The sequence below is a fragment of the Octopus bimaculoides genome, chromosome 5 (genome assembly GCF_046866305.1).
Source record: "Octopus bimaculoides isolate indiv1 chromosome 5, ASM4686630v1, whole genome shotgun sequence".
NCBI classification, from domain to species: domain Eukaryota; kingdom Metazoa; phylum Mollusca; class Cephalopoda; order Octopoda; family Octopodidae; genus Octopus; species Octopus bimaculoides.
Window position 1 is genome coordinate 25,173,137 of NC_142932.1, and position 27,500 is coordinate 25,200,636.

General features: G+C 34.3%; 1 protein-coding gene across 20 annotated transcripts in view; it reads right to left on the bottom strand.

The window, feature by feature from the left end:
- Positions 1-27,500, bottom strand: part of LOC106876426 (uncharacterized) — a 1,215,830-nt gene that overhangs the window by 633,758 nt on the left and 554,572 nt on the right. For 3 of the 20 annotated variants that reach the window (XM_089352102.1, XM_089352109.1, XM_089352105.1), the window contains one exon: positions 12,518-12,571. The exons of the other annotated variants lie outside the window; for them this stretch is intronic. The gene's annotated coding sequence lies outside the window, so the exon portion shown is untranslated. The remainder of the gene's footprint in view (positions 1-12,517; positions 12,572-27,500) is intronic. 20 annotated transcript variants of the gene reach the window in all.

Consider the following 27,500-nt stretch of genomic DNA (forward strand, 5'->3'; position numbering starts at 1 on the left):
CTCGCATCGCTCACTGTAACGTATTCATTCAAACCTTCGTATGCAGTAGAATGTCCATCTCGTCCACGTTTTACTTGTAGACATCGAATTCCCAAAGTTTAAACCAAATATCAACTATTATCAATGTCCCCAGCCTCAAAGGGATTACAAAGGTCATGTGTGCTACGCTATTCTTTTGATAGAACCATATCTACAACTGTTCTCTTACTTCTGTTACAATTCTTTAAAATATTTCATCTTGAATTGACTGAAGGTAAAATATTGCAGTGAATAAACAGAGTCTATTGTAATTTATATTGGTGAACTTCAAGAAAGGTGAGAAATTCATGGAGGCAATATGTGAACTCCGAACAGATGGATGGAACTAATCATTCTTAGAACTTTAATCTGACAGTTCTGACATTTAATTGCTCTGGAAATTGGCGAAACAATTGCTTTTTCATATTTTCGAAGTCTATTGTTTATTATTGTTGTTGTTGTTGTTTTGAAATTAATTTTGTTATTATTAACACTTTTGAGGCTGCCAATGTTGTTATTGTTGCTTCTGTGTCCGGTTAATTTTGTAAGGTTTGAAATCAATAAGGCTTATATATTTATAATGTTATTGCTTATCCTCAGGTAAGCCGTGATCGAGTAGGTCTATAACCAGAGGTGTCCCATGATGAAGATTCATGGCATGATTGAAGGTATTTTCCTGCTATTTCGAGCAGATTAACTTACTGCCTTGTGGCGCACTTTGCCTCTTCCAGGTATTTTGTTTCTCTTTTTGGTGTTAGAATTTGAATTTTCTCTCATGCCAAGCTGGCATTCTAGGTTCGATATCAACGCGTGATACAAGCAAGATGCTATATTAAGTTATCTCCTTTTACGTCCATAGGTGAAAAAATAGCAATATCGACGGGGTTACCTCTAGTATGAAGTATTTTACCATCTATGCGTTCAGTCGACCTGGACGAAATAGCAACCAAACCTGCCTCAGATCACAATCTATTGTCTTAAAGAAAAGGATGAATAATATCGTCATGGGATCCCTTGTTGTTCTTCATTGAAATTAATGTTGCTGCTGTAAATGTAGTAATTATTGCCATTTTTGAAGCTATCATTGTTGCTATTGTTGTTAAAGTTGCGAGGTTTGCAATTATTACCTCTCATAGCATTCGATAACGTAGTGCTAGGGGGTTAAACAATAACAACAACAACAACAACAGCAAAAAGCCCCAACAATAATCAGCTCATTTCAAACTATTTTTGAATCACTTAAAATTATATAAAAATTGTAAACTTCAATATTATACCTTCGCCGTTGTTAACGCTACAAATGTTGTTGTTGTTGTTGTTATGTTTTATATTCTTCCATGTTATTAATGATGTTAACGCTGATGTTGATGTTGCTTTAGCTATTGCTGTTGATATGTGTAGCATCAAATACACCTATTATTCTTCCTGCTGTTAATGCTGTTGCTCTTCATATTGAACTATCAAACACTATTTTCACCTAGTTTAACGTCTCTCGGTTACAATTACGGTCGAATAGAATTGAAAAATGAAAAAAAAAAAGAACATCAAATATTTCCACTTGAAAGCAGAGATTTAACATTTTATTAAGAGACTTATTATACCATCCATTATCTCTCTCCACCCCCACTACGACTCTCACCCTCCACATCTCTCTACCTTTCTCGTTTATCTCACTCACGCACACACCTTTCGTTATCCATCTTTCACTCTGTATATCGCCATCACTTTTGCTATGTCTATTTATCACTGATAATTGCCTTAGGCTTTCCTTTAATAATACTCACACATTAATCTCTCTCCTTTTCTCAACAACGTTATATACTCTTTCCTTCCTTCTATATAAATGGATATATAAATATATACATATATGTATACATTATAAGTACATACGTACATACATACATACATACAAATATATATATATATATATATATATATATATATATATATATCCATATATATTATACATATGTATATACATATATATATGCATGGATATATATATAATATATATATATATATATATATATATATATATATATATATATATGGATATATGAAGGCAGGTGTATATATATATATACTTACACACACACACACATATATATTGGTGCACACACGTATATGTATATGTTATATGTGTGTATGTGTATATACATATTTATATATACATGTACACACATATAACATATGCATATACGTTTGTGCAGCAATATAGATATGTGTATATATATATATATATATATATATATATATATATATATATATATATATATATATATACATACATATATATATATATATATGTTATACATACCATTTATATATGTATGTATGCATATGTATATATGTTATACATACCTGCATACATACATACATACGTTCATACATACATGCATACATGCTTACGTATATGTATATATACGTATATTTGTATGGAAGTACACATGTGAACAAAGCACAGAAAGTAGCACTCAATACATTTAGTTAGAATGTTAATATTTAATAACAGTTTAACTCAGCTCCTCATTACTTAATGTTTCGTGGGCACATTGGACACATCCACCTCCTTAGATGTTCATAACCATAAATACACACACACAAACACGCGTACACACATATATACTTCCGGTTATTAATTGTATCTGGTCTTTGTCACCCTATATCTTCATCTCGTCTCGCCTTTCAGCCACCCTTTCTACTTCACTGGTTCCTTCCACTTCTTGCTATCCCCTCTTCTCTCCCTTCTCTGTCAACCGTTATATTTGTAAGCACTGCTAGACAAGTCACATTTGCAGCTCTACTTTTCAACAGCCAATTTACTTTTACACTCTCATATGGGTTTGTTACCGGTCGCACACATATGATATAGTGCACATATTACTAATGGATATTATTATTATGTAAGTTAGGGCCATTTTGAAACAGCTGTTGAGATAAGACTTTACATAATGTTTTCTCTATTTTCTATGTATTCCACATAAATATATATCGCAAGACTAACCTCCATATATATATATATATATATATATATATATATATATATATATATCTCTGTGTGTGTGTGTGTGTGTGTGTGTGTGTGTGTGTGTGTGTGTGTGTGTGTGTGTGTGTGCGAGTGTGTGTGTATGTGTGTGTGTTCATATATCACTTTCTGTTGAAGAGCGTAGGCTCGAAACGTAATAGACTTTCTCACTTACCCGAGCGTCAAACTAACGCACCAGCTTGTTCATGCACCTTTCTTCGCCTTTTGTTTTTTTTGTAAATTTCAACGATATATATCTATATCTATATGTATGTATGTATGTATGTATGTATGTATGTATGTATGTATGTATGTATGTATGTATGAAACTGTCTGTGTGTCTGTCTGTCCGTCTCTCTCTCTCTCTCTCTCTATATATATATATATATATATACACACACACTGTGAAACCATTTAGGCATTTAAGCTTCTACAAATAAATCATCTGAAAGTGCATTTTTCAGTTGTGGTATAAAATAACTTTGTTCTCTCTCTGTCTCTGTCTGTCAGTGTGCCTCTGTTTCTATCTCTCTCCGTATATATGTATATATATACATACATACAGGCATACACACACACGTTTATACATCCATATATGTGTGTATATATATATATATATATATATATATATATATATACATACACACACACACACACACATATATATATATATATATGCATACATAAATTTATGTATATTCACATGACTCTAAATATCCTAGAATACAGCCAAAACCAAGGCCTATAGTCACGTCCATGTGGATCATATTAATAACACCCACACACAAACACTTTCAAGTTTTAGTCCCCGTAGGTTTATCATCGTAGTCGTAGTAACAGTAGTAATAGCAGCGGTAAATTGGAATACATGAAATAGAGGCGGACTGAAGTTATATAGCGTTCGTCGTTGCTTCATTTTCAAATTATACAGTGGATTGTTGCGCTGCAAAATAAACTTTGTTTGGGAAGAGGTGATTATAAATATTTACACATAAAACGTGTTAAAGAGATAACTACTGGGAAATTGAAAAGGTTGGGTATTTCCCTTATGCAATTATGGCCTCTGGACACGCTGCAAGACCTTTAACATCCTCATCTCTTTGCTGAGCCTGTTGACAGACCTTCCGTCAACAACTTTGTTTGCCAGGAATATTAGCAGCGTTGGTCAAACAGCTTCTCTACTTTCATATTCTAATAACTACGTTGGCTTCTGTTATTATTTTTAGCTTTAGTTAATATGTGCTACTGCTTTGATTCGTCTTTCACTTTTCAAATTGATAATCTGCTATTTTTGCTATTTTAAAATTATTATTATTATTATTATTATTATTATTATTATTATTATTATTATTATTATTATTATTATTAAGCATTTGTGTGCATTCTACTGTGATTAAATGCTTGATATCTCCTTCTTACAAACTATGAAGATTAAGGAGTATTAGGTTGACGACGCTCTCAACGGTGACGATAATAATGACAATAACGATAATAATAATAATAATAATAATAATAATAATAATAATAATAATAATAATAATAATAATAATAATAATAATAATAATAATAATAATAATAATGATAATAATAATAATAATAATAATAATAATAATAATAATAATAATAATAATAATAACGGTAAGGATAATAATAGTGATAATAATTCGATGTATATCAAAGTAGTTTTTAATATGAAAGTATATTTATTTTTCGCACCATTAAACAATATTAATATGAAGTTTATTAAAACTTATAACAGTTATTTTAGGCAAGAAGTTTTTGACCTTGTTGGAAATGAGTTTAGTTTGTTGGACCGCTTGATTTACGTTACCCGACCTTTAGCTCGCTGTTCTCTGTTGCAATGTAATAACGTAATACATACACCGAATATAAGGAGCCTCTCTCTCTCTAAGTCAAATTTCCATCATATTACATCGTGAATATTTAAAAAAACAAAAAACAAATGATAATATTAGACAATGGATACAAAGGGACACAAATTCATGACGATTATGCATCGATTAGTTCAACCTTATATCGATCTTGGGATCTCAAATTCTGATAGGGTCTAAGGGGCTCCGTAGTAACACACAGCGTGTCTAAGGTAATTGTTAGACCAGATGGTTGCTATAGTGCTCTAGGTCTAATCAGAGCGGAATTCTTCCAGAAGGAGAGAGAGAGAGAGAGAGAGAGAGAGAGAGAGAGAGAGAGAGAGAGAGAGAGAGAGAGAGAGAGAGAGAGAGAGAAGGAAGGAAACAAGAAAATGAGAGCACAAGATTGAAAGATAAACAGAAATAAATAAATAGAAAAAGAAACACAAGAATTGGCCTAAGTATCGGACTTCATTTATCTGCCATAAAAGAATTCAACATTTTCTATATCATTCTGCAAGGTTCTAACGACTTGACCAAATGACCTGCCGCCTGTCAAGGAACGAACACTTTATAAAAAAAAAAATAAAAGGCAATTTGATACATTTAATCCACTCAAGTTTATACAAATAATAGTCTGATACCAACAATTGCATAATAGTATATCTGTTTCGTTTGACTAGTCACAAGAGCTTTGCATTTTAAAGACAAAGCCGTATCGTAACGTTTATATATTTACCAAAGAGTATTAGTATCGTGTGAAGTGAAATGCTTCCATTGAGACCTGGTGCTACTTTTGATTACGCGAGAGTTTATTTCTAGTTTTGTAAGTAATATTGATTTTGTTTGAGTAAAAGGTTACGGTTTGAAACGAACATGGGGCAGTTGAGTGAACCAACGGGGCGCATCACAACTGCAGTCATTTATGAACTCACACCCAAAACGAACGAAGCTAAATACTTTGATGCATTTAATCTGGTGCCTGACAGTTTCCATCTTTTATCATATTCGGGAAAATTGAAAAATAAAATTAAAAATGATTTCATATATATATGTAAGAAACTATGTAGGTTTCACAGAAAACCAAGTTTATTGTAAATATTAGGAGAAACATCGTCCACTGGGTGTATTTTTGTCCTAGGTTTATACATTGTCTCGTACACACACACACACACACACACACACACACACACACACACACACACACACACACATATATATATATATATATATATATATATATATATATATATATATATATATAAATATATATAAAGGGCATTAACTGTGTATTAATGCCTCACGCTATCGAGGGACTAAATAAGTAAAAAAACTACCAAAAATAAGTAACATATTTACCGAAAGCGAGGGAATGCAGCTTTTCAAAATTTATCTCTTAAAAAACATTTATCTCTTAAAAAAACATTTAAGAGATAAATTTTGAAAAGCTGCGTTCCCCCGCTTTCGGTAAATATGTTACTTATTTTTGGTAGTTTTTTACTTATTTAGTCCCTCGATAGCGTGAGACATTAATACACAGTTAATGCCCTTTATATATATTTAAATATATCTATGAAGAAACGATGAATTTTTTCATTACGAAATTTTTCGTTATTTTTTCATTATGAGGTTTTTTCACGCTGACTACTTGATAAATTCTTATATATATACACACACACACATATATATATTTATATATTTATATATATATATACGTATACATATATACGTAAGGTGTGACTTGAGGGGAATATAGTAGCTATTTCTAATATGTCAGACGACTATCTGGAAGCTTGTAGAATACCTTGTACAATACTCATTCTCTTTCTTAGCTTCTCGCACCTTCTGTTTCCTGCCTTCAAAGATACAGTTGGTCTAAGAGTCGATGTGCAGTACGAGTAACTTATTTTTCATTACATCAAATTGGTGTAAGTAATGGAGTAAATTATAGGATAGAAAGTGAAACGTAACGAGAGAAAGAGCTGGCAGCACATATATACATCCTACATAAGCTCCGTTATAATAGGGATTGCCTATTTCATTCAATTAAAGCACGATTATGGTTTAGAATAAAAACAAGGAAAGAAGCTTTACAGTAAATAAGAAGATTTTATAGCAGTACAGCTTTTGTGAGCCAAAATGATGTTTGCTATTGTAGAAACATATCTCCAGTGGGGACACAAGAATTACATTATACTTCATATTCTCTGTTGACAAAACATAAACAGAGAACTCGATTGCTGAAACAATGTTTGTACAATGAGAAATGTGTTCGCAATGTTGGATAGCTTTCTCTTCTATGAATTATATGCTTAAAAAGAAAAAGAAAAAAAAACAGAAATCTAGTGTGACATTACTGGTGGGTGTTTTTAGCAATCAACATTCGTTAGACATGAATATGAAGGGAATTCTAACCTTATATATTTTCCAGAGAAATATTTATGAATATATATATATATATATATATATATATATATATATATATATATATATATATATATATATATATATATATATATATATATATATATATATATATATATATGTAGAGTTGTAAACGTTTCTATTACAAACTATTAACTTAATATTATCCAGTGTATTTGGCAAACATGTACGCACGCGCAATCGATCCTCTCTCTGTCATTTTCACTTCCTGTCTATCGATGTTATTGGTTCCTTTTCTCTCATCCACTATATCCCTCTATTTTTCTCTCCCACATGTATTGGATATATACCTGTACGCATGTGTATATGTGTATGAATAGATGCAACTATGCAACTATGCAAGTATGCATATATATATATATATATATATATATATATATATATATATATATACACTTCTATCTATCTATCTATCTATCTATCTATCTATCTATCTATCTATCTATCTATCTATCTATCTAACTATCTATCTATCTATCTAACTATCTATCTATCTATCTATCTATCTATCTATCTATCTATCTATCTATCTATCTATCTATCTATATAAATATATATACGTATGAAAGCACAAATAGCAACCCTTTCGTTGAACACACGTTCGATTTGGCGGCTATCACTAAGTGGTCATTGTATTTCGTGTCAAGAATATGTTAATGAAATATGAGATCTCCGTTGCAAGACTTAGGTCAGATTTATAATGCACCTACTATTCCATAATATAGGACAATTTCTCCCTGTGTTTTATACAGGCAGTGTTAATTAAAGCTTTAGAATTTCTAAACTTTTTTATGTCTAATGTAAGTGCTCGGCGAATTGCTGGAGTCATTAGCTTAGTTGATTAGAACTCTTCCTATTTTTTTATCTAAATCTCTGCGATTTGAGCTCAAATTTTCTGTATCATTTCAAGTCGATAAAAAGTAATAATCTAGATGGATTGATGGAGGAAAAACTTTTGGCCGGTTGGTAAATATTCTTTGCCGTGGCTGTCTCGGTTCTTTGCCTTTTGACAGTAATGATACTGAGTCGAGGGTCATTCTACTGGTTAAATTTCTATGCCGTGAAGAGGAGGATAGGGAGCGTGGGTAACCACTAGTCTTCTTAAAACCTTTTTTAGGCAGACATGCGCAGTTGTATAGTGAAACTTGCCGAACCATCGGACATGAAGTATTGTTGGCTATGTGTTTCATCCTTTCAAATTAAGCAAATATAAACATAGGCTCAGATGTATGTATGTATGTATGTATGTATGTATGTATGTATGCAAGTCTCTATCTATCTATATTTATATATAGAAATACATATGTAAATATATGTATATATATATACATATACATATATATATATATATATATATATATATATATATATATATATATATATATATATATATATATATATATATATATATATATATATATGTATTATCTAACTCTCCCTCCCTTTCTGTATCTATCTATCTATCTATCTATCTATCTGTTTATTTATCTACATACTGCCTGTACTTAAGGATTTATGTTATGGATATGTTGCTCTTGTCAGCTTGAATATAAACGGCAATTCACTCAAATTTCATGTGCAACGGATAAATGAATAAATAAAGTAATATAAAATTAAAATAAAACAACTAAAAACAAATCATTTTGTGATATAATAGAAAGGCAAAGAAGAAAAGCAAACGTTAACATCGAAGAAATAATACATATATAACAGCCAAAAAAAAAAAGGAAAAACAAAAACAGGATAAATATATTTAATAAATGCATCGTTCATAACCCGTTCCAAAATGTCTGGCGCCATTTAAAGTAGAGGCAGAAGCTTTAACATCATAAGCAAACTGACCCGTGGTATATTTAGGCGCGAACCTCGGAGCATTGAGTGATAGGGTGTGATGGAGGTTACCACAGAGTTTAGATGTCATAATACGATCATTACAGTTGTTTTTGTCGTCGTCATCGACTTTCTCAATGATAATGACGAGGAGAAGGAAGAGGAGTATAATGATTGATCAGTCATCATTAATGCGGTAGCTGTTGTTGTTGATGTTGTTGCTATTGTTATTGTTGCTTATATTACTTTTCCCGCTACTCGTCTCATCATTCTTTACTGTCATTGTTGTTGTTCTTGTTGCCATGGTGTAAGTGGTTTGTGGTTGTTACTGCTGTTGGATATACGTTGTTGCTGTTATTTTGATCTTTTTTGTTTTACTATTGTTTTCTTATTTAGTTATTTTTACCATGCTTTTTTTTTATTGTCGTTTGTTCAGCCCTAGGTCTTTCTTGAATGGGAAACGCATGAGGATTTTTGCACAATTCGTGTTTTTTGCTTATTGCTAGTTTCTTTGTACATCAGTTTTTAAGAGATTGATGAGCGAATCCCAGACATTAAAAATGCACTTAATTCAAATAATTTTTTTATATGCTTATAATAGTAACAGAAACACTAAAAGATACGCGCTGCTAAAAAAAGTGAGATAAAAACACCAGACATAATAAACCTCGTTATCGCATTCTACGTTTTTACAACAAACTCCAGCTGCAAGAAGTTAATTTTATTTATTTATATATTTATTTGTCTATATGTGTTAATCTCTTTTTTTTTTTATTAATTCTATTTGCTGAAAGATTCACTGATAAAGTGTAAATCCAGAAACATTGATATAAAGAGATGGAAAAAATAAAAGCTAATCAGAAAATATACATCAAGTCATCAGACAATATATATCTCGTAAAAAAAACAAAAAAAAACAACAACAACAGAAGCACAGCAGCATAAAGATCCTGAAATTTATGTCGGGTTTTGTATTCTGTGATGATCTCGCCAGGTGATATCATATTCAGAACACAGCAAGAAACCATCCTCAAAAGATAAACCTTTTTCACGGCTAGAAAGTTCCGAGTTCCGAGCAGTGATTAACAATCCACAAGGCTAAATAAAGGACTGTTTCTATTTCATCTCTGCTGTTACTGTTGTCGCTGTTCTTGTTGAAACTGTGCATACAAACATCGTATATTGCAACCACCAGAAATTTATGCGACTGTTTACCAACATCTCACAGTCGCACTACTAAGTCTAGTTCGTAGACATGATGTTTTCTCTCTCTTCTTGTTCTATTTTTTGATACAACGGTTTCTACTCGTCTTCCCTAGCAACCAGTATACCGATCAACAGGTCAGTGACTATAGCTGCTCTTTAAATAAAATTTCAAAGGTCTAAGATATAGGGGGTGGGGAGACTGCGAGGAAGTTGAAAACAAAATCTTTGAATTGCGTCTTCCATATTAGCCTCGAAAAAAAAAAAAAAAACCGATATACTCAAGACTGGAACGCCATTGATCAATTGTTTGCATGTTCAGAGCGCCCTCCTGAGGGCTAAACAACAACAACGACATCATCATCATCATCATCATCATCATCATCATCATCATCGTCGTCGTCGTCATCGTCGTCGTCGTCGTCGTCATTATCATCATCGTCATCATCATCGTCATCCCCTCCTCCTCCTCCTCCTCCTCCTCATCGTCATCATCATCGTCATCGTCGTCGTCGTCGTAGTCGTCATCATAATCATCATCATCATCATCATGGTAAAAAACAGCAGCATCAACAACAACAACAACAACAACAAAAGGAGCAGCAGCAGCAACAACAACAAAAGTAGCGTTCAGCCTGCTTAACGTTACGTTAATCTCCATGATAATGAGCTCTGATTTAGGAACAAAGCCAGCATTTTTAAGAGGAGGAGGAGATTAGCAGATTCCATACTTGACTGGTATTGTTTTCTATCGATCCTGGAGGGACGAAAGGTAAAGCTGATCTCGACAGAATTTCAATTCTGAACTTCAACAGTCGGAACAAACACTGCAAAGAAATTTTTCCAATTCTTCCAGCTCACCGCTCTGCCAACATGTACAATGATTATAATGATTTCATATTTTGGCACAAGGCCAGCAACTTTAAGGGAAGTGGATTAGTCAATTAGTCAATTAGATTGAATCCTTGCTATCTACTTTATGGATCCCAAAATGATGAAAAGAAAAGTCAGCCTTGGCGGAATTTGAACTCAGAACATTGTTGGCACTCCGTTGCGTACGATGTCGAGGGTTCCAGTTGATCCGATCAACGGAACGGCCTGCTCGTGAAATTAACGTGCAAGTGGCTGAGCACTCCACAGACAGGTGCACCATTAACGTAGTTCTCGGGGATATTCAACGTGACACAGTGTGACAAGGCTGACCCTTTGAATTACAGGCACAACAGAAACAGGAAGTAAGAGTGAGAGAAAGTGGTGGTGAAAGAGTACAGTAGGATTCGCCACCATCTCCTGCCGGAGCCTCGTGGAGCTTTAGGTGTTTTCGCTCAATAAACACTCACAACGCCCGGTCTGGGAATCGAAACCGCGATCCTATGGCCGCGAGTCCGTTGCCCTAACCACTGGTCCATTGCGCCTCCACACTCAGAACATAAACAAACGGTTAAATGCCGCTTAGAATTTTACCTGACGTGTGATTCCATTCTCCCGGCTCACCGTTCTGCCAACCTCTCTAATAAGGGTAATAAAAAGATACTTTGTCTGATTTTTGTAACTTAGCTCACATGTTGTTATCTACCCTATCTTCAGGATCTGAATAAAACTTAACTCTATACCGGAGTTATTAACACACGTATGATAAAGAATGTATTGATTAGTACGTCCCCAAAGTGTTAAGTAATCTCTCATCATTATCATCATGTCTTACAAAGGAAGCGAACGACTTCTTTTTTATGGATTCAGAAAGTTATTTTCTAAATCCGAGATAGAATAATCTAAGCATCATGCTTAACTTTATAGTTCTCCTAAACGATTCTTTGATTGGTTAATAGAGAATTAGCAAAATAATGCAAAAACTATGCCGTCGTTTGAACACGCTTCTACTATTATGGCCACAATTTCCTTCCTCCCTTTCTTTCTTTCTTTCTTTCTTTCTTTCTTTCTTTCTTTCTTTATTTATTTCTTTCTTTCAGTCATTCTTTCATTCAACACTTTTCAGTCATCCAATCTTTCACCATTTATATGACTCCTACCATATTTTCCTCATTCCATTCTTTCATTTATTCAAACTTTCATCCATTTTCCATACACTCTCACTATAAACTTAAACAACAACACCTTAACTTACCTTTCTGTAACTTTGAAGTTTTATCTGCACATTATACAAAGAACATTCACTTACCTACAAAAGAAAGAAAACAAAACATACGTTACAAAATTGAACAAAAATCTTTTATCGATGACTACTCATTATAAATTTTGTAAAAGGCGTGGAATAGCAGAAACGTGAAAAGTTGGATTAAATAATTTACATAATTCCATTTTGCTCTCTTTCTCTTTTCCGAAATAAAATCCTACTCGAATGATTTCATGGCTCTATGCCTCGAAATACAAACACAATAAATGTAATGAAATTGATACAATACATTTTATCATCGTCTGACAAACATTTGGTTTTGTTCCGAAGTAGGATTTTTATACTGAGAATTGATAGTTCCCTTTTGCATAACTCCAATACTATTGTAAAGGCAAAAGGTAGATTTCATTGAATCAAATACAGTATATCACTGTTTGTTGATGCTAGGTAGGATTTTAAATTTACAGTCTAACTAAACTGAATATCGTTTTTCGGTATTGCCATATCACATGTATGTATGTATGTATTTATTCTTTTATTCTTTTACTTGTTTCAGTCATTTGACTGCAGCCATACTGGAGCACCGCCTTTAGTCGAACAAATCGATCCCAGAATTTATTCTTTGGAAGCCTAGTACTTATTCTATCGTCTCTTTTGCCGTACCGCTAAGGTTACGGTGACGTAAACACACCAACATCGGTTGTCAAGCGATGGTGTGGAGACAAACACAGATACATAAATACAAATATGTATATATTTACGACGGGCTTCTTTCAGTTTCCGTCTACCAAATCAATTCACAAGGCTTTGGTCAACCCGAGGTTATAGTAGGAGATACTTGCCCAAGATGCACGCAGTGGGACTGAAGCCGGAACCATGTGGCTGGGATACACACACACACACACACACACACACACACACACACACACACAGATATGTGTGTGTGTTTGTGTGTCTATGTTTGTTCCCCCACAATTGCTTGACAACGCATGTTGGTATGTTTACATCCCTATAACCTAGCGGTTCGGCAAAAGAGACCGATATGATAAGTACTAATCTTATAAACAATAAGTCCTGGGGTCGATTTGTTCGACTAAAGGCTGTGCTTCAGCATGGCCGCAATCTGAAACAAGTAAAAGAATAAAAGTATATATATATATATATATATATATATATATATATATATATATATATAGACACGGTGGTGCATCAGCATGGCCGCAGCTCTAAGCTGAAACTTTAAAAAAAAAAAAAAAAAAAAAATATATATATATATATATAAAAATAAAGATACATGGATACATAGATACAGACATACATATACACACCTATTTATATGTGCGTACATGCATAATGTGTATGAGAGTGTTCGTTTTTGGTAAGGTGAGAATTCTGTTTATTTGGATATGTTTTTCCTAAACAATATATATATATATGTGTGTGTGTATTATTTATGTATGTATATGTATTTGATGAGCTCACTCCGCAGGTGTTCTGCAAGAACCTCTGTGAAAAAATCAATCACCGTTATACGAAATTATAAAATTACAAGTGTAAACAAGTGTTCAGCCATCTACATTATCGTACTGGGAGAGATGAGATTCATCTTAATAAGTACTTAATGAAAACATTTGTTTAGTCATGTTTTGCTTAGTTTTGTTACTTTTCTTCAATGAAAAAGTGGGGGAAATGTGTCTTACGTATGTAAACAAACGCACCAATTGCATACCCCACCACAATCAAAAAAAGAAAAAGAGAGAAGAATTTAAAAGAAAGCTCAAATCGGCAGGATATGTTTGTCAAGAGTTCTGAAGGTTATGCTTTACATCGTAAAACATATATATCAATTATACTACATTTACGTAGAATATGACGTGTATATGAAATATGTATTCCTCCAATAGTTTACTGCTCATAAGGTGCGCGCGCACACTCACAGACAGACAGACAGACAGACAGGCAGACAGACAGGCAGACAGACAGGCAGACAGACAGACAGACAGATAGACAGATAGACAGACAGACACACATACACACACATACACACATCACACGTATATCTATATATAAGCACATACACACAATACATGCTACATGCATATGCCTATATATATATTGTTTTCTCTTCTAGGTGCAAGGCCCGAAATTTTTGGCGAGGGGGCCAGTAAATTAGATCGACGCCAGTACGCAAATGGTACTTAATTTATCGACCCCAAAATGATGAAAGGCAAAGTCGAGCTTTTATTTCATACTTGTCTTTTATTTCATACTTGTCTTTTATTTCATACTTGGTTGCCGGCTTTCTTTCAGGAAAAGTTTCTGATAAATTACAGAACGAGACATGAGTGCACCTCGGTGTGTTTCCTGTAGCAATGTTGGTTCATCTGGTACCGCAGTCAAAAAATTGTTCAAATGTATTTTGAAAACACCTAAATCTACATATCGGAGATATGTTAGGCTGTTTGGGAAGGTTTTGAAAATTTATGGGTCTTCGAAACAAGCTGTTACAGTACAGTGCCTTTAGCCACTACGGAGCGGAGAGGGTCGTTCGTACACTGCAGTGGCGTCCAGTTTAGTGGCTGGTATAGCTTTCACTTCCAAAGTCTGGAACTAGATTTACACGTGGTTCTTGTATCAGAAGGACGAAAAATGCATTCTACAACATATTTGAAACAAATAAGTTGGAATAACCGATAAACCATTTAATAAAATGTCATTGTTTCTCCATTTTCCTGTGTAGAGCGCGCCTTGTGTTAAACGTACCCTAATATTTTGACAGAAAAACCGACACATGGTGACATTTTTATGTAAAAACATGATTTTTGTATATTCATTTTCACACACACACACACACACAATGCATGTATGTATGGACGTGTGTATGTATGAATGTATGAATACACGTATATGTATGAATATATATATATATATATATATATATATATATATATATATATATATATATATATATATATATTCAAAGAGGTATATAATAAGAAATATTTACCTCTTATGTTAAAATGCAAATCTTATTTTATATAAATGCGTCTGTGGTCCATCATCGAAAGACGTTATCACCACCAGTTCTAACAATCGACAAGGAACTTCGTAAGTCACTATGATGCTTCTATAATTCTCTCAAGAATTAAGGGCTCGTGGTATGGCACGGCATAGAGATATGCATACATGTTTGTATGCATATGTGTATGTCTTTGTATGTGTCTGCATATATACAAAAGCTTGAAAATGGCTAATTGATTATTACGTTGATGATGATAATACTGGAAAAACTACTATAATACGACTTATTATAAATCACCAATAACAGAAATATTGATAAATATTAAAAACAAAACGGATAAACATGCCTCAATATGAAGCAATTTGATCTGTACTAGTGACCTAGTAAGACATTTGAACTTTTAACCTCGGACTAAACTTTGGAACTTCATCTTAGAATTACATACAGGAAGTACAATCTTGGCCAAATCCGAAATCGAAACGCATAGATGGTTGCCTGCCAAATATCATGTAAGGACCACAATGTTCCATCGTCACAAATTATTCGTACAGACATACATACAAATACATACATAGACACATACACACACATATATATCTCTCTCTATATACATGTGTTGGTATATTATACAGACACACGTAAAAATGTCCAAATATATAAACACACGTACACTCTTTGATACGCATACATAAAAAATATGTATATATATATATATATATATATATATATATGTATGTGTGTGTGTATGTGTGTGTGAATATATATGCTCATATGCGTACACTCGCTCACACACACAGATATATGCATACATAAAAACATGTGCGTGTGTGTGTGTGTGTATGTATATATATATACACAGATATGTATACTTCACATTAAAAGATTATTCACTAAATATTACTAATAAAACTGACGATATATCTTCGAAGATTCATTCCCTGGTAAAGTTCCATGTATTTAAAGATTGTTCAGGCAGTGTTGGTTCCCTTAGCTACAGTTGTCGAAATTGTGCGAACCAACCTCGTTTTCGATACCATGCGGAACATACGTACGCATGCACGCACGCACACGCACACAAACTAATTTTATTATATTAGATATATATGTGAATATATATATATGTATATATATATATATATATATATATATATATATATACTCGTGCGTATATATACATATCAGTCTATAAAATATATAATATAATTGTACATGAATGTATATGTATATATATATATATATGTATTCATATATAAATATGTGTATATATATACATTTATATGTGAGCATGTATGTCAACTCACGTATGTACACGCAAATAAGCATGTATATTCATCTAAGTGCGTGAGCATATATTCTAGATTTGAAATTTACATAGATGCAGTTGTGTATATGTACATATATATATATATATATATATATATATATATATATATATATATATATATATATATATATATATATACAAGCAGACATATATGCATGTATGCAAATTTCGAATTTTGTGCTCTGTGCTTGTTTGAAAGCTTTTGATTGCTTTATCCAAGACCGTTTCGTGCTCGCAAACATATACTTTCTATTTCATACTATCCAGGTTTTACTTTTCCTGCTTAGAAGCCGTACGTGTCAGCTTTTTTTCTCATAGGAACAAGTTAATAAGATGCGAATATATTTCGCCGTTCTTTCTCTATGGAATACACATCTATACACACAGGCAAATGAATCGCAGACTGCCTATACGTATATAGACACAGACATACATACACACACGTACACACACACACACACACGCGTGCGCATGCGTACACACGCACGCATACACATATATGTATATTTATGTGTGTGTACAGGTACGTGTTTATGTATCTGTCTATAGATGAATATATACATATTCGCATATATAGTCATATGTTTAGGACTATGTATATACAGACCTACATACATACACACACACATATATATATGTATGTGTACACATACAACTTTATATGTACTTACATACAAATATATATATGTATGTATATAGATATACATACATATATACATATGTATGTATATCTATCTAGCTATATATCTGTATATATATATATATATATATATATATATATATGTGTGTGTGTGTGTGTGTGTATAGATGAACACACACACGTCTATATGTATATATATATATATATATATATACATATATATAGATATACATGTACCGAGAACAAAACCTATAAACATATACTTACACGTATAGTTAGAAAGAGGGGGAAGATATGAAAGAGTTTTAGTGAGAGATAGAGAGAAAGAGAGAGGGAGGAGGAGAGAGAGAGAGGAGGGAGAAAGAGATGGGGGGAAAAGAATGAAGTGGAGATTAAGCTAGACAATTGCAATCTAGAATTAAGACAGGAGATTAAACAATAACAACAAGCAATCAAACGAAACAAACAACAACAGCAACAAATACAGGAACCACATTAAAAGTCTTAAAAATGTTTCAGCAACAAACATACAACACCCTCAAGAAAAACCTAAAATAAACAAATACACAAAGAAGTATAAAAGAATAAAGAAATGGAGACACATTTCAAGAAAAATACGTTGCTGAAGAAGAGAAACGTTGCTTAGAACACCAGTAAAAAGAAATGCCAGAGAAAGTGAGATGAAAACAGTCGCAATAAGAACAACATCAACAAATGTTAAGATTAGTAACAATAATAACAGCAACGATGATATGGAAATTTGCATTAACGAACGCCAAATAATAAATAAATGACTGAATGAATGAATAAATAAAAAATATTGAACAAAACTGTAATTTGAAACCACCCACCCTGTCCACCGAGAAATACAATGGAGAAAGTGCATAACAATGGCAACAAATTAGACAAGAGCGATAACAAGAAAAGCAATAGTAAAAATAAGGACAAGCGAATAAAGTGGGTCTTGTGAATAAGAACACCAAATCATAATTAACGAAGGTGGCGAGCTGGTGGAATCATTAGCCCCCCCCCCCCCCGGGGTAAAATGCTTAGCGTCCGTCTTTATGTTCTGAGTTCAAATTCTGCAGAGGTCGCCTTTACCATTCATCCTTTCAGGGTCGATTGAATTAAGTACCAGTTGAGCATTGGAGTTGATGTAATCGACTAGTCTCCTTCCCCGAAAAATTTCAGGCATTGTGCCTATAATAGAAAGGATTATCTCTACTATAGACACAATGTTTGAAATTTTGAATGACGGGGCTAGACGATTACATCAACTGAAGCTCATAACTAGTAGTTTATTTTATTGATCCAGAAAGGATGAAAAGCAAATTGATCTCGACGGAATTTGAACTCAAAACGTTGAGTCGAAAGAAACGTCTGTACGCATTGTATCTAAAGTGCTGGTGTCTCTTCTAGCTCACTGTCTTAGAATGGTTTCAATCTTTTTCACAAAGCCAGCAATTTTTATTGAAGCGTTAATTCAATTATATTGAAGTCAGAAGTTCACTAGTATACTATTTGATCAACCTCGAAGGGATAAAAGGCAACGTTGACCTATGTGACATTTGAACCCAGAACATAGAGATCCAGAAAAAATACTGCTATGCACTTTGCCCGGTATGAAGGCAGTTCTGCGAGCTTTCTGTTTTATAATGGTTTCAAATTTTTGCACAAGGCTAGTAATATTCTATTCACAAGACACGACCATGTAGCGAAAGTACTACATTGGAAACTGTATGAAAAATAGATGCTAGAGAGAGGCAAGACGTGGTGTGAGCACAAGTCACAAAGAGAGTGGCAGAATCGGAGACTGCGGCTAAACAACAACAACAACAACAACAAAAGAAACGTCATCGATTTCTTGATCTTGATATCCTTTATTTTCAATGGCAAATGACCCTTTTAAGGATCCTCGAGAACGGTGGGAAGAATCTGTTCTCAGAGCGATATCCAAGGTTCAGATGATGACGTAACATTATGAAGTCTTATTTTAGGTATTCCTCCATTTTGTTTGTTTGCTCTCCTACTCTCTCTCTCTCTCTCTCTCTCTCTCTCTCTCTCCCTCTCTTCCATCTATTTTTCTCTCTTTCATCTCTTTCTCTCTCTTTCTCTCCCTGAACGTATGCGCACATGCAATAGAATCAACAGAAACATTGTCATCACAACACACAAGCTATAAATTTCGCTTTTAACAGATCTAATCATCACTTATTTTCGGTTCTTTAAATTTATCATCATCATCCTCATCATAACCGCTACCACCACCACCACCACCAACACACCATCATTAGTTCAATTATTATTATTATTATTATTATTATTATTATTATTATTATTATTATTATTATTATTGGTGTTGTTGCTAGCGGTGGTCATATTTCGACCACCACCATTATGATGATGATCATCATCATCAACATTACTACTACTACTACTACTACTACTACTACTACTACTACTACTACTACTACTACTACCACCACCACTTCTGCTGCTGCTTCTACAATGATTATAATAATAACAATTATTATTATTTGCTATTAATTATTTATTATTTTAAATTATTGGCTTTTATTTGGCATGACATTTACAAATTCTATGGAAAAATATTAAATTTCATTTCGTTAGAAATTAATTTTCATAAAACCGTTGCTATGAATTACTATTTAAAATGGCGACCGTAGAAAGTATAGTAAACGCAAGTAACGTAGCTGTGCCGGGCTGTTCTGCGCAGGAGGCTGACACGCAGATTGGGTTGTTTTACTAAAATTGCTTAGTGGAGGCGCAATGACTCAGTGGTTAGGGCAGTGGACTCGCGGTCATAGAATCGCGGTTTCGATTCCCAGACCCGGGTGTTGTGAGTGTTTATTGAGCGAAAACACCTAAGGCTCCACAAGACTCCGGCGGCGGATGGTGGCGAACCCTGCTGTACTCTTCCACCACAAGTATCTCTCACTCTTATTTCCTGTTTCTGTTGTGCCTGTAATTCAAAGGGTCAACCTTTTCACACTGTGTCACGCTGAATATCCCCGAGAACTACGTTAAAGGTACACGTGTCTGTGGAGTGCTCAGCCATTTGCACGTTAATTTCATGAGTAGGATGGTCCGTTGATCGAATCAACTGGAACCCTCGACGTCGTAAGCGACGGAGTGCCAAGAACAATAACTAAAATTGCTTTAAAGACTGGTGTATAAATGTTCAAATACAGCGTATTATATGGAATAGCTTGGACCACACTCATTGACATACAAATAGGAGCGAGAGAAGACATGAAATTAAGGCTTGTGTTTAGGTACTTCAAATTTCTCTCTTATATATTAATGATTTAGATATGTTTTTGAAGCCAAATGATGTGACTTAGAAAATATTAATAATACAAATTGACGGTTAGTACTAATTTCCTGAATGAGAGTGCTAAGCCCGAAATATCGAAATACCAAGTAACAGCACTCACTATACACATGTATTATTAACTTTTTATACCTTGCATTATTTTCGATTAAGAAATACTGAAAGCGCCCCCACTATACATATATGCGTATATATATGTATATACACTTCTATATATTCAATCGGTCACTTTTGCTGAATCGTTGAGTTAAGGGGACGTAAACACACCAACACCGGTATAAAGTGGTAATGGAGCAATAAAAACCGATAAAGATACACATACGCACACACACGCGTGCATACACACAAACACACACACACGCGAGCACATACACATAGACACACACACACACACTATCACATGCTCGCGCACACGTACAACTGGCTTCTTTCAGTTTCCGTTCACCAAATCCACTCACAAAGCTTTGGACGACCCCAGGCTTTAATAGAAAATACTTGACCAAGGTACCACGCAGCGGCACTGAACCCGGAATCATTTGGTTGGGAAGGTAATTTCTGCCAAACGTGTTAAGTCCCACGTTTTCTCGTTTGTGCACTCATTCGTGTGTGTGTATGCGTGCGAGTGAGTGTGTTTGTGTGCTTGTGTGTTTACCTTCCGACCAAATGATTCCGGTGCCGCTGCGTAGTACCTTGGGCAAGTATTTTCTATTATGGCCTGGGGCCGTCCAAAGTTTTGGGAGTGGATTTGGTGAACGGAAACTGAAAGAAGCCAATCGTATGTGTGTGCAAGCGTGTGCGTGTGCGTGTACGTGTGCGCGTGTGTGTGCGTGTACGTGTGCGCGCGTGTGTGCGTATGTGTGTCTATATATCTTTTTATTGCCCCATCACCGCTTGATACCAGTGTTGGCGTGTTTACGTCCCCGTAACATTTACGTCCTCGTGCGTGTGTGTGTGTGCTTATATGTGAATATGAGAGAGAAAGAGAGAGGGAGAGAGAAATGGAAAGAGAGAGTGAGAGAGAGAGACAGAAGAAGCAAGATATATATACACACACACACACACGCACACACACACACACACGCGCACACACACACACACACACACACACACACACACACACACACACACACACACACACACACACACATATATATATATATATATATATATATATCGGGGGTAGCTGATGAAGAAGAATGTTCTCTATGTGGCTTGTGTGTTTTCTCGTCTACGTTTTGTTTTGCAATGTCCTGTACCCAGATATGCACCGATACATACAGGTGGATGTCGGTATGCACATACTTGTACGTATATATGCATATACTCATTTACTATTGGTTTTTACATGACCGAACGCAGCGTCACCAATCTGTAAGTAATTTTCGTAACTTTATATTTTCCGACGCTACTCTATATCTTTCTCTTTCTCTTCCTCTATCATTTTTCCACCCTCTCGTTCTTCCTCTTTACTACTACGTATCTCTTTTACCCCTCTCGTTCTTCCTCTGTTACTACTACGTATCTCCTTTTTCCCCCTCGTACTTCCTCTCTTTCTCTTTTCCTCTCGTTGCTCACCTATTCTTCTACTTCCTCCCTTTGTTTCTCCCTCTACCACTCTCTCTCTCTTCGCCTTACGCCGGCACGGTCACATGCTTCCGGTCAATAATCCTTTTCTTCCTTGGCTATCGCAGAGCAAACACGCGAACTTACTTCGTCCCCACTTTCAAGTTCGTGCCTCACAGCATTCATACACATAACTTTTCCCGTCTGGCCGTATAGCCTTTTCTGTTTGTTTTCCTGTCTTGTTTTTTGTCCGCCACTACATTCCTCCATGGCAAGGTTTAATTTGTGTATACAAATTTAATTTGCTATCCATGGGAAGAGCCGTTTTAGCGATGCGTCCTGCCCAGCTCTTCGAAACGCCGGTGTTAAAACGGGGGTAGCTGATGAAGTAGAATGTTCTCTATGTTGGCTTGTGTGTTTTCTCGTCTACTTTTTGTTTCCAATGTCCTGTACCCAGATATGCACCTATACATACAGGTGGATGTCGGTATGCACATACCTGTACGTATATATGCATATACTCATTTACTATTTGTTTTTATATATATATATGTATATACACTTCTATATATTCAATCGGTCACTTTTGCCGAATCGTTGAGTTACGGGGACGTAAACACGCCAACACCGGTATCAAGTGGTAATGGAGCAATAAAAACCGATACAGATACACATACGCACACACATGCGTGCATACACACAAACACACACACGCGTGCACACACACACACACACACACATATATATATATATATATATATATATATATATATATATATATATAAAACATCTTATTCATTTAAATGCAATAAGATCTGTGTAAGAGAAAATATACGCCTAATGGACTAATTGCTATCAGTCATGCTTAATATGCAATGTCTAAATCAATGGTGATTTAAAGAAAAAAAAAAAGAAAAAGAATGAATACCGAGAAGCATTAATGTACGATCATAGACGACAAACATTATTGGTAGAAAACAATGGAATGAAATCTATGCGAAAGAAATTAAAGTGAAAGAAGATGACGGGTGTGGATCAGGTTAAAGTCCGCCATATGTGTAGTCATAAAAGCCTACCACGCTATGGCAACTAGTGTTAATAAATGATACGTGTGGACAGAAAGACAAGGAACAGCTCTATATGACAAAGTACTCAAACTGGTTATCCATTTTATTGCTATAAACTTCTCACAGCTGCAACGTATACGAAGAAAACTTTAATCTTTTCCCCGTCGGGCATTACTATCCTATGTGTTGTGTCCTTCTTTAGCTATGAATGACCTTGCTAATTGGTGTTAGACATGCATATCATGCGTATATGGAAGTCAGATTCATGGACGTAATAGAAATGTTTTAATGTAGTTGGTACGGAACGTACTCACGGTTCATAAAATGTATAACCTGTGGCTTTGCAGTTCTGACAAGGTCAAACGCTGCATCATGAGTAACTTCATTCGCTCACTGCGGTTACATTAATTTAACTAAAAATAAATTCTCCTTTATTTTCCCCAGAAAGACAATAAAAAAGAAATGAATAAATGTTTTGCCGTGAAATAAAAATGATTCAGTATCGATTATTTCTAAATACCACGCCTCCATCTAAAAACAGAAAAATAATATTACGGAAACTTTTCGGTTGTTTCCGTAGTTTACACGTGAGACTTTAGAAAAAAACGAAAACGAAAAAAAAAAAAAAGAAACTGCTGAGGTAAAGTCAAAGTTCAGAGGTTAAGTTTAGAGCTAAGATACATCAATTGAAAAACAAGATCTATTAAAAACACTGACGAAGTACTTTATCGCGGCCATTAGTACTGTAGATGTATCATCGTTCAAAAGATCGTTTAACTTCATCCTCTTGGCAACGCTGAGATCAGCAACAATGATATATGTGTGCGTACATACATACATACATACATACATACATACTTACATACATACATAATACATACATACGTACGTGCATACATTTACACACACAAACACATACGTATAAAGGTGTATACATGCATATATGCATATGAATGCGGGCATATATATATATATGTATGTATGCATGTATATTCTTTTACTCTTATGCATATATATATACACGTATTTATTTATACTTATTCATTTTATAAATACATTCAATATCTATCTATCTATCTATCTATCTATTTGCCTGCCTGTCTGTCTGTCTTTGTCTGTGAGTCAGTGAATCTGTCTGTCAGTGAGGCAGTCAGTCTGTGTGTCTGTGGGTCTGTATATCAAACCCACTGTATATCAAACAGTCATTAAATAAACATGCATCCTGTGATTAAATGTTGCTTCTGTTACCTTACTTTTTAAGTTTTGTATGTTCTAAGTTCATATCGAGTCACAGTTAACAGTACCTTTAATTGTTCCTAGGTCGATAGATTATTGTATCGCTGAAGCACTGGGATAAACTTAAATTCGCATGATGCATCATAGATGTGAAAGAAACTATAATAGAAGGTTAATAGTGGATCGAATTAATAATAAAAATCATTAATATACAGAGGCTAACTCAAACAAAGCTGACCTAATATAATACCCTTAAACGAAATGAAAATCTTAGTCATAAAAGAGACCAAGATCAGAGCTTGTGGACATGGCCGTCACGTTATAGTTGTAGACATTGTGTCGAAACTGATTTTCTTTTTCTAAGCCCAAGATCATGATTGGAGGAAGAATTGGCTTTTATTTCAAACAAATTGAACACTGGTCTCGCTCTCTCCCTCTCTCTTTCTCTCTGTGTGTATGTGTGTGTGTATGGTGTATATGTATATATACACACATAGACATGTATGTATGTATGTATGTATGAATAATACACACACATACAGAAACACACACAATGTTTATATGTCTATACATACATTCATAGACAAACTCTCTCTATCACATACATATATTATTTAGTAGTTATGTTGTCAAAATTTACATTAGATTAGATATATAATCTATCATTTGGAACTTCAAATTTAAAGTTTCCTATTTGAAGTTGTATGGCTATCTCAGTGTTATATATAACTGGTGTTGAGTTTGGACGATCATTCATTATGACAGTATTCACAGACATATTTATCAAGTTCTATGCTCTATGCCTAGCTATATAAACTTGGACTGTTTGGCGTTATAACTCTGCCATTTTGACACGATATGTGTATGAGAAGAAAAGAGAAAGAATGAGAGAGAGAGAGAGAAAGAGAAAGAGAGAATGAAAGGAGTAAGCACATTTTCTCATTATCATGTAAATTTCTTAGAAGGAAGGTAGAATGATGTCAGCCAGAGACAGACTGACTGAATTGTATGAAAGCAGTCGGCAACGAGAGTCCAGTTAGCAACGAAGAACCGATATAATGTGAATTTTGCTACTTTCTATGTTTCCATGAGATCAATTTCTTCGAGGTGTTACCATCCTTTTAGATCTTTGGCATTTGGATGCATTAGTTGAGTGCCAAGTTGAAGTGACTTCAAACTATCATGATAGAATGAGTGGCATGAATGATACTAGTTGGGTGCAACTTAATTAAACTTTCCTCTCATGCGGCTATGCACAAAGTTTTGATTATAAATGTATTATACTATGATTTATACCCAAGGAAATGTAGTTTCTTTACTACGGTGATAAATAAATTGACTGTATATCATATATATATATATATATATATATATATTAGTTCACATGCTTACAAATATGCATGAAAGTTTTAAGGAGTGAATGGAAAAATATTTATTTTAGTTATTATGTATACATTACACATACATAAAAAAGAACCCCTTCGATCATGAATGACCGTGGGATTGCACCTAGAAAGTCCCCCCTCAAGGAACACAAGTCTTTGTTTATGGAAGATCAGCAGTCGCCCATGCTAACAAGTTTTTCTCGTCCACTCCATCGATGTTATCGAAGAGAAATGTAAAGGCCAGTACAGCTCGGCACCAGTGACGTAACTCATTTCTACAGCTGAGTGAACTGGAGCAAGGTGAAATAAAGTGTCTTGCTGAAGAACACAACACAGTCCGTTCCGGGAATCGAACTCACTACTTCATGATTGTGAGCCCGACACTCTAACCACTGAACCATGCGCCTTCAGGTACGCTAATAAATGCCTACGTACATAGACACAGCTGCACATTCAGACACATAGGCACGCTATCATATACACACAAATATATAAGGTGTGAAAGAATAACTTTGTCAGACGATACATTTCGCTTTCTTGTATAAAAAAACACGATTGGGTGAGTATCAGCTAAAGCATAGCGTACAGGTTTGGTGCTTATAGAGTCAAGTGTCCTTTCGGTCCCATTGTCTCAAGCTAGTATCCAATATTTTGGATGCACTGGTTTTTACCGAACTTTCACCATAAATGAAAAAAGAAAGACCCTAATACATAAGTTCTTATTAGGTTAATATTTTCGTCAGTTAGTATCATAACACCTAACAGGTAGACAGGCGAAAGTAAATGAATATTGAAGAAAATGACATGAAAGGAACGGAACTGGATCTGATTTTTCTTCCTGGTTACTGATAATATGGCTATCCTTCACAATTATACTTAGCTTATGTTTATTAAGCATATTATTAAAATAAATTCCGTGTATGTATGTCTGTATATATATATATATATATATATATATATATATATATATATATGTATGTATGTATGTATGTATGTGTGTACTTACGCATGGATGATGCATTGAATTGATGTATGTTTGTATGCATGTAGAAATATGTGTGTGAGTGTGTGTGTGTATTTGCGTACGTATATGTGTAGGACTATGAATTTACGTTCTTGCAATTTGGTCACAGTTTCAGGAAATTGTGTATTCACGAAGTTTCATTGTTATTTTTCCTCCTGATGAAGCTTAACGAATACAGGCATTGTTGAAACACTGTGTCCATGTTATATGAATATAATTAAACTTTTATTATAAAAGACTTCGCTTTTAATATTCACTTCTTAGTTTTGAATTACTCTGATCACAAGATCGGAACCAAGTATATATCTGCGGGGATGTATTTACCTGTGTGTGTTTGTGTTTGTGTGTATGTGTGTGT